Source organism: Ursus arctos, unplaced genomic scaffold (genome assembly GCF_023065955.2).
Source record: "Ursus arctos isolate Adak ecotype North America unplaced genomic scaffold, UrsArc2.0 scaffold_5, whole genome shotgun sequence".
In the NCBI taxonomy this organism is placed as follows: Eukaryota; Metazoa; Chordata; class Mammalia; order Carnivora; family Ursidae; genus Ursus; species Ursus arctos.
The window spans coordinates 11,392,652-11,409,652 of NW_026623067.1; positions in this window are offsets into that span (position 1 = coordinate 11,392,652).

Below are 17,001 nucleotides of genomic sequence, written 5' to 3' on the forward strand. Positions count from 1 at the left end.
ACGCGCCAGCCCTGGAAGTGAGGGCAGGGACGCCGGGTGTGGGGCGCACATCCCGGGACACTGCAGGGTTGAGCAGAACCAACAGTAACAGAGTTAAAGTGGCCAGAACATTAGTAGAGAACAGGCCGCAATCCCTCTGTTCTGTCACAGAGGCTGAAATTTGGCCGCTGCTGCTCTCTCAGAAGAGGCACAGCAAACCACCAGGGAAAGCCGCCAGAGAAAAAAAGCCTGGAAATACCGGCTCAGAGAGTGCCAATCCCCATCCCCCCTCGCAGGGGACGCGGACACTCTACCCAAACAGGGTTGCCTGAGTATCGGCGCGTCAGGCCCATCCCCCAAACGAAGAAGGCAGGCTGAAAAATCAAGAAGCCCACAACCCGGGCGCCTGGGTGGCGCAGTCATTGAGGGCCTGTCTTTGGCTTAGGGCGTGATCCCGGCGTTCCAGAAAGGAGTCCCTCATCGGGCTCCTCCGCTGGGAGCCTGCTTCTTCCTCTCCCATTCCCATGCTTCTGTTGCCTCTCTTGCTGGTTAGCTGCCACATAAATAAATAAATAAAATCTTTAAAGAAGCAGCCCACATTCCTAAGATCCCTATAAAACAAGGGGCACGGCCTGGGACCCAGTCAATAATTTGGGCTCTGGACAACACCGCAACCTCTCCTCATCAGAATGACAAGAAGGAGAAGCCCCCCCCCCCCAGCAAAGAAAAGACAGTGAGTCTGTGGCCTCTGCCACAGAAATAATGGATATGGATGTAACCAAATTATCAGAAATGGAATTCAGAGTAACGATGGTCAAAATGATGAGTAGAATTGAAAAAACTATTAACAAAAAGGTTACTGAGAATATAGAATCCCTAAGGACAGAAATGAGAGCGAATCTGACAGAAATTAAAAATTCTATGAGCCAAATGCAGGCAAAACTAGAGGCTCTGACGGACAGGGTCGCAGAAGCAGAGGAACGGGTTAGTGAGTTGGAGGATGGGTTAATAGAGGAAAAAAACAAAATAGAAGCTGCTCTTAAAAAAATCCACGCCCACGAATGTAGGTTACGGGAGATTACTGACTCAATGAAACGATCCAATGTTAGAATCATCGGCATCCCCGAGGGGGTGGAGAAAAACACAGGTCTAGAAGAGATATTTGAACAAATTATAGCTGAAAACTTCCCTAATCTAGCGAGGGAAACAAACATTCGTGTCCAAGAGGCAGAGAGGACCCCTCCCAAGCTCAACCACGACAAACCTACGCCACGTCACATCATAGTCCATTTCCCAAATATTAGATCCAAGGATACAGTATTGAAAGCAGCCAGGGCAAAGAAATTTCTCACGTACCAAGGCAAAGGCATCAGAATTACGTCACACCTGTTTACACAGACCTGGAATGAGAGAAAGGGTTGGGGGAGCATATTTAAAGCTCTTTCAGAGAAAAACATGCAGCCAAGGATCCTTTATCCAGCAAGGCTGTCATTCAGAATTGATGGAGAAATAAAGACATTTCAGAATCACCAGTCACTAACCAATTTCGTAACCACGAAAACAGCCCTACAAGAGATATTACAGGGGGTTCTATAAAAGTAAAAAGGCCCCAAGAGTGATACAGAACAGAAAGTCACAGCCAATACAAACAAAGACTTTACTGGCAACATGGCATCATTAAAATCATATCTCTCAGTGATCAGTCTTAATGTAAATGGTTTGAACGATCCCATAAAGTGCCACAGGGTTGCAGATTGGATAAAAAGAAATGAACCATCCATTTGCTGTATACAAAAGACTCATTTCAAACCCAAAGATGCATTCAGACTGAGAGTAAGGGGATGGAGTACCATCTTTCACGCAAATGGACCTCAAAAGAAAGCTGGGGTAGCAATTCTCATATCAGATAAATTGGATGTTAAGCTACAGACTATAGTTAGAGATGCAGAAGGGCACTATATTATTCTTAAAGGAAGTATTCAACAAGTGGATATGACAATTATAAATATATATGCCCCCAACAGGGGAGCAGCAAGATACACAAGCCAACTCTTAACCAGAATAAAGAGACACGTAAATAAAAACACATTAATAGTAGGGGACCTCAACACTCCACTATCAGAAATAGACAGAACACCCTGGCAAAAACTAAGCAAAGAATCAAAGGCTGTGAATGCCATACTCGACGAGTTGGACCTCATAGATATACATAGAACACTACACCCCAGAACCAAAGAATACTCATTCTATTCTAATGCCCATGGAACATTCTCAAGAATAGACCATGTTCTGGGACACAAAACAGGTCTCAACCGATACCAAAAGACTGAAATTATCCCCTGCATATTCTCAGACCACAACGCTCTGAAATTGGAACTCAACCACAAGGAAAAATTTGGAAGAAACTCAAACACTTGGAGACTAAGAACCATCCTGCTCAGGAATGACTCGATAAACCAGGAAATCAAAAATCAAATTAAACAATTTATGGAGACCAATGAGAATGAAAATACAACAGTCCAAAACCTATGGGATACTGAAAAGGCAGTCCTAAGGGGGAAATACATAGCCATCCAACCCTCACTCAAAAGAATAGAAAAATCTAAAATGCAGTTTTTATATTCTCACCTCAAGAAGCTGGAACAGCAACAGAGGGACAGGCCTAATTCACTCACGAGGAAGCAGTTGACCAAAATTAGAGCTGAAATCAATCAAGCAGAAACCACAAGTACATTCGAGCAGATCAACAGGACTAGAAGCTGGTTCCTTGAGAGAATCAATAAAATTGACAGACCACTGGCAAGACTTATCCAAAAGAAAAGAGAAAGGACCCAGATTATTAAAATTATGAATGAAAAAGGAGAGGTCACGATGAAAACCATTGAAATTGGAAGGATTATGAGAAATTTTTATCAACAGCTATATGCCAATAAACTAAGCAATCTGGAAGAGATGGAATCCTTCCTGGAAACCTATAAACTACCAAGACTGAAACAGGAAGAAATTGATTCCTTAAACAGGCCAATTAATTATGAAGAAATTGAGTCAGTGATAAACAACCTTCCAAATAACAAAACTCCAGGCCTGGACGGTTTTCCTGGGGAATTATACCAAACATTCAAAGAAGAAATAATACCTATTCTCCTAAAGCTATTTCAAAAAATAGAAACAGAAGGAAAGCTACCAAACTCATTCTATAAGGCCAATATTACCTTGATCCCCAAACCAGGCAAAGACCCCCTCAAAAAGGAGAATTACAGACCTATTTCCCTAATGAATATGGACGCCAAAATCCTCAACAAGATACTTGCTAATAGAATCCAACAGTACATTAAAAGTATTATCCATCATGATCAAGTGGGATTCATACCTGGGATGCAAGCGTGGTTCAATATTCACAAATCAATCAGCGTGATACATCATATCAACAAGAAAAGACTCAGGAACCATATGATCCTCTCAATCGATGTCGAAAAAGCATTTGACAAAATACAGCATCCTTTCCTGATTAAAACCCTTCAGAGTGTAGGAATAGAAGGTACATTTCTCAATCTCATAAAAGCCATCTATGAAAAGCCGACAGCAAATATCGTTCTCAATGGGGAAAAGCTGGAAGCCTTTCCCTTAAGATCAGGAACACGACAAGGATGCCCACTCTCGCCACTATTATTCAACATAGTACTAGAAGTCCTTGCAACAGCAATCAGACGACAAAAAGGGATCAAAGGTATCCAAATCGGCAAAGAAGAAGTCAAAATGTCTCTCTTTGCAGATGACATGATACTCTATATGGAAAACCCAAAAGAACCCACTCCCAAACTATTAGAAGTTATAGAGCAATTCAGTAATGTGGCAGGATACAAAATCAATGCTCAGAAATCAATTGCATTTCTATACACGAATAACGAGACCGAAGAAAGAGAAATTCGGGAATCCATCCCATTTACAATAGCACCAAAAACCATACGTTACCTTGGAATTAACTTAACCAGAGACGTAAAGGACCTATATTCTAGAAACTATAAATCACTCTTGAAAGACATTGAGGAAGACATAAAAAGAAGGAAAGATATTCCATGCTCATGGATCGGAAGAATTAACATAGTTAAAATGTCCATGCTACCCAGAGCAATCTACACTTTCAATGCTGTCCCGATCAATATACCAAGGACATTTTTCAAAGAACTGGAACAAATAGTCCTGAAATTTGTATGGACCCAGAAAAGGCCCCAAATCTCCAAGGAACTGTTGAAAAGGAGAAACAAAGCTGGGGGCATCACAATGCCGGATTTCGAGCTGTACTACAAAGCTGTGATCACAAAGACAGCATGGTACTGGCACAAAAACAGACACATAGACCAATGGAACAGAATAGAGAACCCAGAAATGGACCCTCGGCTCTTTGGGCAACTAATCTTTGATAAAGCAGGAAAAAACATCCGGTGGAAAAAAGACAGTCTCTTCAGTAAATGGTGCTGGGAAAATTGGACAGCTACATGCAAAAGAATGAAACTGGACCACTCTCTCACACCATACACAAAAATAAACTCCAAATGGATGAAAGACCTCGATGTGAGACACGAATCCAACAAAATTCTAGAGGAGAACATAGGCAGCAACCTCTACGACATCGGCCAAAGCAACCTTTTTCATGATACATCCCCAAAGGCAAGAGAAACAAAAGATAAAATGAACTTATGGGACTTCATCAAGATAAAAAGCTTCTGCACAGCCAAGGAAACAGTCAACAAAACTAAGAGGCAGCCCACGGAATGGGAGAATATATTTGCAAATGACACTACAGATAAAGGACTGGTATCCAAGATCTACAAAGAACTTCTCAAACTCAATACACGAGAAACAAATAAACAAATCAAAAAATGGGCAGAAGATATGAACACACACTTTTCCACTAAAGACATACAAATGGCTAACGGACACATGAAAAAATGTTCAAAATCATTAGCCATCAAGGAAATTCAAATCAAAACCACACTGAGATACCACCTTACGCCAGTTAGAATGGCAAAAATAGACAAGGCAAGAAACAACAAATGTTGGAGAGGATGTGGAGAAAGGGGATCCCTCCTACATTGTTGGTGGGAATGCAAGTTGGTACAGCCACTCTGGAAAACAGTGTGGAGGTCCCTTAAAAAGTTAAAAATTGAGCTACCCTATGATCCAGCCATTGCACTACTGGGTATTTACCCCAAAGATACAGACATAGTGAAGAGAAGGGCCATATGCACCCCAATGTTCATAGCAGCAATGTCCACAATAGCTAAATCATGGAAGGAGCCGAGATGCCCTTCAACAGATGACTGGATTAAGTTGTGGTCCATATATACAATGGAATATTACTCAGCTATCAGAAAGAACGAGTTCTCAACATTTGCTACAACATGGACGGCACTGGAGGAGATAATGCTAAGTGAAATAAGTCAAGCAGAGAAAGACAACTATCATATGATTTCTCTCATCTATGGAACATAAGAACTAGGATGATCGGTAGGGGAAGAAAGGGATAAAGAAAGGGGGGGTAATCAGAAGGGGGAATGAAACATGAGAGACTATGGACTCTGTGAAACAAACTGAGGGCCTCAGAGGGGACGGGGGTGGGGGAATGGGATAGACCGATGATGGGTAGTAAAGAGGGCCCGTATTGCATGGTGCGCTGGGTGTTATACGCAACTAATGAATCATCGAGCCTTACATCGGAAACCAGGGATGTACTGTATGGTGACTAACATAATATAATAAAAAATCATTAAAATAAATAAATAAATAAAATAAAATTCTGAAAAATAAATAAATAAATAAATGTCTCTGCAGTGTAGGGATAGAGGAAACATACTTCAACATCATAAAAGCCATATATGAAAGACCCACGGTGAATATCACCTTCAATGGGGAAAAAAATGAGAGCTTTACCCCCAATGTCAGGAACATGACAGAATAGTCCATTCTCACCACTGTTGTTCAGCATACTACTGGAAGTCCTAGCCTCAGCAATCAGACAACAAAAAGAAATAAAATGCATCCAAATCAGCAAGGAAGAAGTCAAACTTTCAGTCTTCATAGATGACATGATACTCTATGTAGAAAATACAAAAGGCTCCACCAAAAATTGCTGGACCGTATGCGAAGGGGGGTAGAGAGAAAGAAAGAAAACATGAGAGACTCTTTTTTTTTCTTTATTTATATTTTAGTTATCATACGGTGCAATATTGGTTTCTGGAGTACCATTCAGTGATTCATCATTTACATACAACACTCAGTGCTCATCACAAACTCCCTCTTTAATACCTATCACCCACTAGCCCACTCCCTACCCCCCCTCTCTCCATCAACCCTCAGTTTGATCTCTATCTTTAAGAGTCTCTTATGGGGGGGGTAAACAGAAGGGGGAATGAACCATGAGAGACTATGGACTCTGGGAAACAACCTGAGGGCTTCAGAGGGGAGGGGGTGGGGGAATGGGATAGGCTGGTCATGGGTATTAAGGAGGGCACGTATTGCATGGTGCACTGGGTGTTATACGCAAGTAATGAATCATGGAATTTTACATCGAAAAAAAAGACAATTTAAAAAAAGAGTCTCTTATGGTTTTTTCCCTCTCCCTCCCCCACCCCGTGTTAATGTGTTTTCTTTCTGAAATTCCACATACAAATGAGATCATATGGTATTTAATTTTCTCTGACTTATTTTACTTAGCATAATATACTCTAGCTCCATCCATGTCATTGTAAATGGCAAGATTTCATCTTTTTGATGGCTGTGTATTTTCCATTGTATACTACTTCATCTGTAACCATTCATTAGTCAAGGGACTTTTGGGCTCAATCCATAGTCTGGCTATTGTTGATAATGCTGATATAAATATCAGGGTGCATGTCTCCCTTCATATCAGTTTTTTGTATTTTTTGAGTAAATCCCTAGTAGTGTAATTGATGGGTTATAGGATAGTTCTATTTTTAAGTTTTTGAAGAACCTCCATACTGTTGTCCAGACTGGCTGCACCAGTTTCCATTCCCACCAACACTGCAAGAGTGTTACCCTTTCTTAACATCTTTGCCAATGCCTGTTGTTTCCTGTGTTTAATTTTAGCCATTCTGACAGGTGTGAGGTGGTATCTCGTCATCATTTTGATTTGCATTTCCCTGATGATGAGTGATGTTGAGCATCTTTTCATGTGCCTGTTATCCATCTTGATATCTTCTTTGGAGAAATGTCTGTTCATATCTTCTGCTCATTTCTTAACTGGATTATGTGTTTTTTTGGATATCAAGTTTGATAAGCTCTTTTGTGTATGGTGCAAGAAAGTGGTTCAATTTCAACCTTCTGCATGTGGCTGTCCAATTTTCCCAGCGCCATTTGTTGAAGAGACTGCCTTTTTCCAGTGGATATTCTTTCCTGATTATTGAAAATTAGTTGACCATACCTAGAATGAATAAGTAAGTAATATAATGACCAATATATAGAAACCATCACTGGCTCAGTTATAGGATACTCTGAAGATGTACCTTTCTGTATTCACTAATACATATTGACAAGGCTTTTTATTTGCAACATTATTTGTAATTGTGAAAATTTGGAAAGTACAAAGACATATGATGTTTGTTAAACTATGCCATAAGAAAAACAAAAGGATTCGTTGACAACAGAGTTGAGGGTCCATTTCTGGGTTCTCTATTCTGTTCCACTTATCTATGCGTCTTGTTTTTGTGTCAGTACCATACTGTCTTGATGACTATAGCTTTGTAATATACCTTGAAGTCCAGAATTGTGATGCCTCCAGCTTTGCTTTCTTTTTCAGAATTGCTTTGGCTATTTGAGGTCTTTTGTGGTTCCATACAAATTTGAGGATTGTTATGCTGGTGGTATTTTGATAAGGATTGCATTGAATGTGTAGATTTCTCTGGGAAGCATAGACATTTTAACAGTGTTCATTCTTTCAACCTGTGAGTGTGGAATGTTTTTCCAATTCTTTGTGTCTTCCTCATTTCTTTCAGAAGTCTTCTATTTTTTTCAGAGTACAGATCTTTTACCTCTTTGGTTAGGTGCGTCCTAGGTATGCCTTGATTTCTTTTTCTGCTGCTTCATTATTGGTGTATAGAAATGCAAAGATTTGTCTATGTTGATTTTATATCCTGCAACTTTGCTGAATTCATGTATGAGTTCTAGCAATTTTTTGATGGCATCTTTCTGGTTTTCTACATATAGTATCATGTCATCTACAAATAGTGAAAGTTTGACTTCCACCTTGCTGATTTGGATGCCTTTTATTTCTTTGTGTTGTCTGATTGCTAAGGCTAATGCTTCCAATACTGTGTTAAATAGTAATGGTAAAAGTGGACATTCTTGTCTTGCTCCTGACCATCGGGGAAACCCTCTCAGTTTTTCCCCCATTGAGGATGATATTAGCTATTGGTCTTAATGATGTTGAGGTGTGTTCCATCTACACCAACTCTGTCAAGGTTTTTTATCAAGAATGGATGCTGCATTTTGTCAAATGCTTTTTCTGCTTCTACCATAAGAGACTCTTAATGATAGAGGACAAACTGAGGGTTGATGGAGGGAGAGGATGAGGCAAGGGCTAAATGGGTGGCGGATATTAAGGAGAGTAGTTGTTATGATGAGCATTGATAGAGGACAAACTGAGGGTTGATGGAGGGAGAGGATGAGGCAAGGGCTAAATGGGTGGCGGATATTAAGGAGAGTAGTTGTTATGATGAGCATTGGGTATTATATGTAAGTGACGAATCACTAACTTCTACTCCTGAAACCAATATTACACTATATGTCAACTAACAGAATTTAAATTGAAAAAATTTTTAAATAAATAAAAAGGCATGATTAATACAGTAAATGTGAATACAAACAGTATTAAGGAGGAAAATATGATCATCTCAAGACATGTAGAAATGTCATTTAATGAAATTCAACACCCATTCATGATCACTCACATCAAGCTAGGAATAATGGGAAATTTCTATTTACTTTTTGAATACATTTGAAATTGATAAACACTTAAAATTCATCATATATTCAGGAATAATCCTAATATAAGAGGTTCAAAGAGTTTATGCTACAAAACATGCTAAGAAAAGTTAAAGAATCTGAATGGACTAATGAATCATGGGACTTTACATCAAAAACCAGGGATGTACTGTATGGTGACTAACATAATATAATAAAAAAATATTATTATAATGAAAAAAAGAATCTGAATGGAGACATATACCATATTCATGGGTTCAGATGCTCTATGTTGTAAGAATATCAGTTCTCAAATAAGTTTGTGACTTAACTGTTTGGCAAGTAAATTGCAAACATATTGGCCAATGAAAAAACTGCCTAGCTCTATAGGACATAAAGGCAAAAGTACAGTGAGTATAAAATTTATTGTTCAACCTGGGACACTCTGGAGAGTGAAAGGGGGTTCTACAGATTACACAGGAAGGACAGGCTTAACAACTAGATCACAGGACTGTCCACAGCAAACTGAGAGGGTAGTTAGCTCACAGATATGTCTGAAAGTGTTTGGAATGACACCCAGCTCCATGTCACTCCTGAATCATAAATGAGAGTGCTCTTCTTTCCTTCCCATTGGACTAGAAAATCCTTGGGGCCAAGATAGTGTGGCCCTACCTTGATTTAAGCACATCTTACCCAGTACTCTGCAATCATGGGTATCAGAGATACAGGCTGACTCCATGGGGCAAGTAAAAAACAGGTGTGGATTGCATGGTGCAGGGAAAGCCGGGCAGGACAGCCACAGATGGAGACCCAGTGAGGGACTGGGGTGTTACTGGGGAAGTGTGGAATGTGTCTGTGGGGGGGGGTAGAGAACCAAGAATGCTCCCCATTCGTATGGCTTGCTGTCCCATGGCCTTCCCCTGACCAGGTTTCCTAACACTATCCCCACTGGCCCTCTTCCCAGTTTTGTCCCCAGGGTCCCTGTTTGAGTTTCCTTAATTGTAAGCTGGGGAGCTCTTGTTCCAAGCCTGGAGTGGGCTCCCCCAGGACTCCACAACTTCACCCTCCTCAATCAGGTTTAGTGTTAAGTATTGCATGGGCAGTAGAAACAGTTCTGCAACCCAGGCTGAGAACAGCCTATGGAATGTGAATGGTCATCAGTGAGTGGGCATGGACACATAGGTCCTGGCACATACCCCATCTTCCTACTACCATCTCCTGAATTAAGTCCCCTTTCTCCTTCTACCATTTGGCTGAGAAGAAGCTGTTGTTTGTCTGAGACCCACTGTTAGAGCTAGAGAGTTCACAGTTTGGCTACAAAGTTGTGGGAGTGGTGGTGCTAAGGAAGGAGATCAGAGCTGAGGTGGGGTGTTCCTCTCTGTCCCCTCTGACATAGTAAGTACAAATTCAGAAGAAGGTTGATAATATGATTTTGAATGTAAAAAGTCCTCCACAGGATATCTGCTGAATGTGTTTTCCTCTAAGAAACCCACTCACAGGTGAGTGAGGACCTTTTCCCTATCACCTACTTCTCTCTTCCTCACAGTTTCTATTACTGTTTGTAGGTCATTTCTTCTTCCTTCTATTGCCTGCCTCTTTCGGGGTCTTATTTCCTTCCTTTTGCAGGGAACAGGGGCTGAGCACATTCTTTCTGGTGTTGTTCCTCCTCACTCTTTCTTCTAGTCCTCTTCCTTTGATCTGTTTCTCCCTGTTTCTTTTCTAAATGTCTCATTAATCCTTCCTTTCCTCTTTCCCTTTCTGTGGATTGTGGGGCTCAGTGATGGGTTCCTGGGTTGAAGAATGATCTAAAGCAGAAAGACAAAGGATGAGTAGAAAGAGGTACAGGTGAAGGGGAGGAAGGAGAGGGCTAAAAGTAGACATGGAGTTACCTCATCCCCAAAATAATATTGTAGAGACAAGGTGAATTCTTTCATAGTGTTGTTTCTAGAAAGACAATGAAGCCATTACCTAAAAGGGAGAAATAAATTAAGAGAGCAGGAAATGAGCATGTGAGATGCTAGGATAGTTTCTTGAGTTGTTTGCACTTTACAATAATCATTCAACAATATCTACTAAGGACATAATATATGCCAGGCACTGTTCTAGGATCCAGGTATCCTGCCATGAGCAAAAGTGGCATCAGGAATATAGGTTTTGGGGCGCCTGGGTGGCACAGCGGTTAAACATCTGCCTTCGGCTCAGGGCGTGATCCCGGCGTTATGGGATCGAGCCCCACATCAGGCTCCTCCGCTATGAGCTTGCTTCTTCCTCTCCCACCTCCCCTGCTTGTGTTCCCTCTCTCGCTGGCTGTCTCTATCTCTGTCAAATAAATAAATAAAATCTTTTAAAAAAAGGAATATAGGTTTCATTGGTAAAGCAGAAAACAAATCCATATAAATTAAATGTGGCATGCCTGGTGGTGTTAAGTGCTCTGAGAAATATAAGGCAAAGAAGGAACAGGAAAGGAAGGATTTGAACTCCAAACAGGTATTGAGCAAGTCCTGGCTGAGGATGTGAAGGGGATGTGAGGCAACAATGTGGAGCATATCTGGGAATAGCCTTCCTTGAAGATGTAGAAGCAAGTGCCTGAGCTGGTGTCTGCCTATTGTATAGGAGGAACTCAAGGGGCAGATGGTGGACAAGTGAACTGGAGGAGTCAAGGGAATTCCAGGGACAGCAGAAGAAAAGGAGGTCTTGGTGGTGATGGAAGACTCTCCAAAAAAGTCTGGATATAGTTTTGAAACATTTAAGCTTTTATCTTTCAGAGATGTGTTCACTCCAGTGCTATGTGGCAAATAGACTAACATGGAAGCAAGAGTCGAATGGGGAGGCAAATCCCAGTTAGGGGCCACTGTTATCATCCAGGAAAATAGTAACAATGGTGTGGTAACGTGGAAGCTGGCAGAAGTGAAAAGTGGTCAGGAGTGAATACATTTGGAGGAAAAGGCAGCAGAAGTTTCTGATGGTTGGGATGTGAGAGGGAAGGAGAGGATTCAAGATGATGCATGTGTTGTGCCCTGAGCAACTGGAGAGACCTGACCTTAATTAAACTGAGAAAGTCAGAACAGGTGTTTCTCCAATGGAGACCAAGAGCACAGTTTGGTTACCTCAGGTTGGATAAGACCACTGGATATCCAAGTGGAAATGCTAAATATGCAGTGGGTATAAGAATCAGTTCATTTGAGCCATCCAGGATAGGGAGAGAAATATCTTTAGTGACCAACATAGTATGTTAGTACTAGTTACATTTGCAGAACCCTTTCCTAGAAAGTTCCACATAAACTCTCTCATTGAGGCTCACAGGAAAGCCGTGAGGGACAATGTGTGATTATCCTCCTGCAACAGAGGGTCTACATGTTGAAGAAGGTCCACAATTAGTGGTGACACAGCTATGTCTTGGACCCAGGACTCCAGATGTCTTTTAGGGTTTTCTGTTATAATTGTAATTGCTGTTTATGCAAAGAAAAGGCTTTTTTAAGGGAGAGACACTTGTACTACAAGTGTGATGTAATAATTTCTGATGAGACAGAGAAGTGTGATTATTGTCAGAGGTGATGAAAGAGAGAGAGAGAGAGGTACATCTCCTTGAAAATGTATTCAGCTGAATGCCTCTACACACAGAGAGTAGTGCTGGACATCCTCAGAACAGGAGGAAGTTCAGCTATAAAGTCTGAGGGACCTGATCTGTTCTGTTGGTTGGATAATCTGGGTCCAATATGACCAAGATAGTACTTAAAGGCTGTAGGTACAGCAATTTATTCTTATAGAACACATACACATACACACACACACACACACACACACACACACACACACACACTGTAACAGGGAGTTGTTGGTGTAAAGGACACAAGTCTTTGGTCATGAGTCAGGCCATGCTCCCCTCTGTAGGGACAAGCTCACCCAGCCAAACTCCCTGGTTATAGATCTGAGCAGGCCCAACCCAGCATAGGAAATCACCCTGGATCTTTACACAGACAGTGTCCTATGTGGTCTTTGCATTTCCTCTTTGCAAGGAAGTAAAGTAGAGATGAATACACCCCTCACAAATGTATCCTAGATATTACTCTCATCCATTTGTGGAGAACATCTTTGTCATTTGTAAATACCTGAAGATTTTTACTGTCCCTCACAGGAAAGACTCCAGCCATGAATTCATAGTACATTCAGGTCAAGAACAACAGCTTCTGCAATGAAAAAATCCAGGCTTTCTGCTCTCAGAACTTGGAGGTTGTAGCTTCCTGTTACTTAATCTGGTTATTTTATTAAGTCAACACACACATATATAGGAACATGGGAGGCTTTGCAGAGAAGTTCTCAATGACACTTGGTAAAGATCTGAAGTGAGGGTGAGCCATGAAGATAACTGGAGGAGGAACACTCCATGAAAAGGGAAGGTAAATGTCCTAAGGTAAGAATGTGTCTGGCTTGATCCAGGAAAGAATAAAGAGGTTCTGGTAGCAGAAACACCCTGAGTAAGGGGACAGGGTCAGAGCCCATCTTGCAGTATTGGGTGTGGGAAGAGCATCCTTGGGGGTGGGTGCATAGGACTTGGGGGCCTTGCAAGGGTTTGGCCTGGTTCTGAGTGTGTTGGGAGCCAATGCCATATCTTGAGCCCAAGAGTGACATCATCTGACTTGCATTTCAGATGGTTTAACTCTCCAGCTGCTGGGTAGAGAAGAAAGGGAAACCAGTTGAGAGGTTGCTGTGAACCATAACTGCAACCCAAGAAGCACGTTCTCAGGCCAAACAAATGTGAGGTAGAAAACCAGAGGGGAAAGCATCATCTGAACTGGGGGTTACTTGGGACCCCTTCAATGGCAGAAGCAGGTTTGAGCTGAGGTCTGAAAGACAAAATTTGAAAAGAGGAATTTGGAGAAAGATATGCCAGGTGAATGGAACTGTGTGAGCAAAACCAAAAGAGGCAAAGAGAAGTCATATTTGGCAATCTTCAGGTGTCTGTTGAGGTGGAATGTAGGATTTATTTAGAAGGGGTTGGGGATGAAAACTTGGAAAGGGAGAGCAGGGCCACACCTGGACTTCAATAGGTTAGAGGTGGATCTCTGCTCTCAGTCTTGAGCAGTGACATGGCCCACAGGGGGGGTGCTCTGGGAAGTGCCTACAATTTGCGATGCACCAGGAGGTCCTTGGGTCAGGGCCATTGCATGAATGCTGGCAAAATGAAGATGCTCTGAATACAGTGGTGACACAAGGGATGAAAATAGAGGGTCAGTTGTAAGAAGCAAGACTCTCCACAAAGGGCAAATCAACAGGACCACGAGAATTTTGGACTTGAGGCACATAGGTATTCAGCATGAATCATTTTGAGCTTGAATGATTGGGAGAGTAAAATACCATATTAAAGAAAGAATATGAGAATAGTAGATATTACTTTTCTAACACATGCAGGTGAACATTAATGCCTAGTTGTTTTCTATTTGAAATGTGAACAAGAAATGCAATTATATAAATTCTGCAGAGAATTGGAAGTTTGAGGCGGTGACTCAGGCTTGGCTCAGGCTTGGGAGGTGTCTGCGATCCAAAGATTTTGGTGTCACTTGGAGAGACATATAGGCAGATGGATTCTCTTTCTCCTCCCCCTCAGCCTTGTGGTAATCCCTTCCAAGACTTTCCTTGAGTTTCACAAAGTCAGAAATGTAATTGTAATATTCATCTAGCTTCAGGAAATCCATTTAAACTAATGAATTTGTAAGACAGGAACTTATCATGAGTGATCAAATATTCATCTGTGATACAAGTTGTATCTTACAAGAAACCACAACTGTTCTTTAGCAAAAGGATCTCCAAGTGTTAAGAGTCTAGACTATGGATCAGAAGGCTGTGGAGTTAGCCAAGAATTACATTAGGAAATTGGAAGCTCCTAACTGAAAATTTCTACAAGATAAGGTAGTTTGTCCTTCTAAGAATATTTTTTGCCCAGAAACATCCTGACACAGTAAGTGTCCAGAGCTTAGGTTCCAAAGCCCTCTTCTCAAGTGTTCGTCCTGTGTTTACCAGCCATGTAACCTTGGGCACTCCAGCCAACTCTTCAGAGCCTCATTTTCCTCATCTGTAGAAGAGGGTCTATTTAATAATATCACTGTACCTTCACTGCAGGGTCCTACTATGAGGTCAAATAAAAAATGGATGGGAGTACTGTGGGATGCAAGAGTTTAATTTCTTTCTAGTGATTGTGGGTTGCTTGTCACTAGAATCAGGCAGAGAGCCCTGTTACTTCTCAGCAGATGAGAGATAGACTCACAAACTCAACATGTTTGATTCATTGTTTCTAGGCAACTTACAAATCACCATCTTTCTTTTTTTTCACCATCTTTCTTATATGACAAGATCACTTTTTAAAATAATTAGACTCCAGCATAGTTATATCAATAATCAGGATTTGAGATAGAACATGGAAAGATGTGGTAGACAGCCTCTTAGATGGCCCCATTGGTCCCCTTTCCTGGTATTCATGCCCTTGTGCTCTCTTCCCAGTGAGTATGGGCTAGATTTGGTGACTCACTTCTAAAGAATAGAATTCAGCTGAACTCATGGGATGTCACTTCCAATACTATGTTTTAAGACTGTGACTTCTATCTAGGGTGCTTTTGCTCTCACTCTTTCCAGTATTGCTCCCTAGGAGAAGTCAGTTGTCATGCTGTGAGTCAGCCCCATGAAGAGGGAGCAAGGTCTATCAATAGCCACATGAGTGATCTCAGGAGTAGAACCTCCTCCAGCCCAGCCTGGGACTGCAGTCTTTTTGACAACTTCATGGTAATCCTCTGAGGGGCCTTATGCCAGAGGTCCCCAGCTAAGCTTCACCTACATTCCTGACCCACAGAAACTGTAAGATAATAAATGATTGCCATTTTATTTTAAATGCTAATTTTTTTAGCTATTTGTTACACAGCTAATAGCTAATTACATTAGCTAATAGATAGCTAAATTTGCTAAAGCAAATTTAAGGGAAAAGACCACACTGAAAAGCCACTTTCAGAACCATGCAAATGCCTGATAGTGCAGCCCTGAATGAATAAAGAGGACAGGTGAAATTAGAAGGAGGCTGATAAGAGAGAAAAGAAGAAGCCTAAAAACTGGAAATGCCTTTGAGGGTGAAGACAGGGTTCAATGGAGAGAGAGAGTGAGGACAACAATAAAAGAAAGAGTTGTATCAGGATAGTATGATGTTTTCCATTTAATTATTCGTAATCACTTATTCTTTTATTTTCCTTGGGTTCAGATATTGTGACTATCCTCAAGGGAGTTTTCATATGCATGACTTTCTAAACATGCATGACTTTTATTTCTTAATTTGGCTTTTGTTCATGTAAAATCAGGTCATGTCACCTTATTATGTTCCTTAGTAAGGTATTTACAAAAATTATTGACCAAAGATCCAGAGAAATCCCTTTTAATTGACATGATCTGATAACTTAATTGGAACTTTTACGAAGCAGTAAATAAATGGTTCAGAAAGTCATGTGCAAAATAGTGGTTAGAAATATTTTATAAGGCTCTTTGATGTCTACTAAAGGTAACTTAGTAAGTAGATATTACCTGTTTATCAGTCAACTTTTACTGAAGCCTAATCCTGGGATTATTTTAAAAGTCTCAGCACAACTGAAGACCTCACTGTTCTTAATAGGTTTGGGCACCAAACTGTTGCTTTTCCACATTGTCTCTGTGACTTTCCAAAATAACTGACAATAATGGTTTCTGATTATCACTCTTCCTTCTCATGGGAGGCACTAAAGATACTTCTTTTATCAATACTATAAATATACCAGATTGACTAGCATGATAACACTCTCAGAAAATAAAAAAACACATACAGGCTAAAGAGCAACTCATGCTTCAAACACTTTCTTTTCTATTGTGCATATAAATGGTCTCTTGGACTGAGAAGGTACACCCTTGTTTAAGATAGTTAACCAAATCTGTGTGATATCATAAAAGACTCAAGATCATATAATAAAGCCAAAACTTTGCTTGCAGAAAGGTTCTATGATAAATTCTTCCTGGTAAGGATATACATAAATAGAT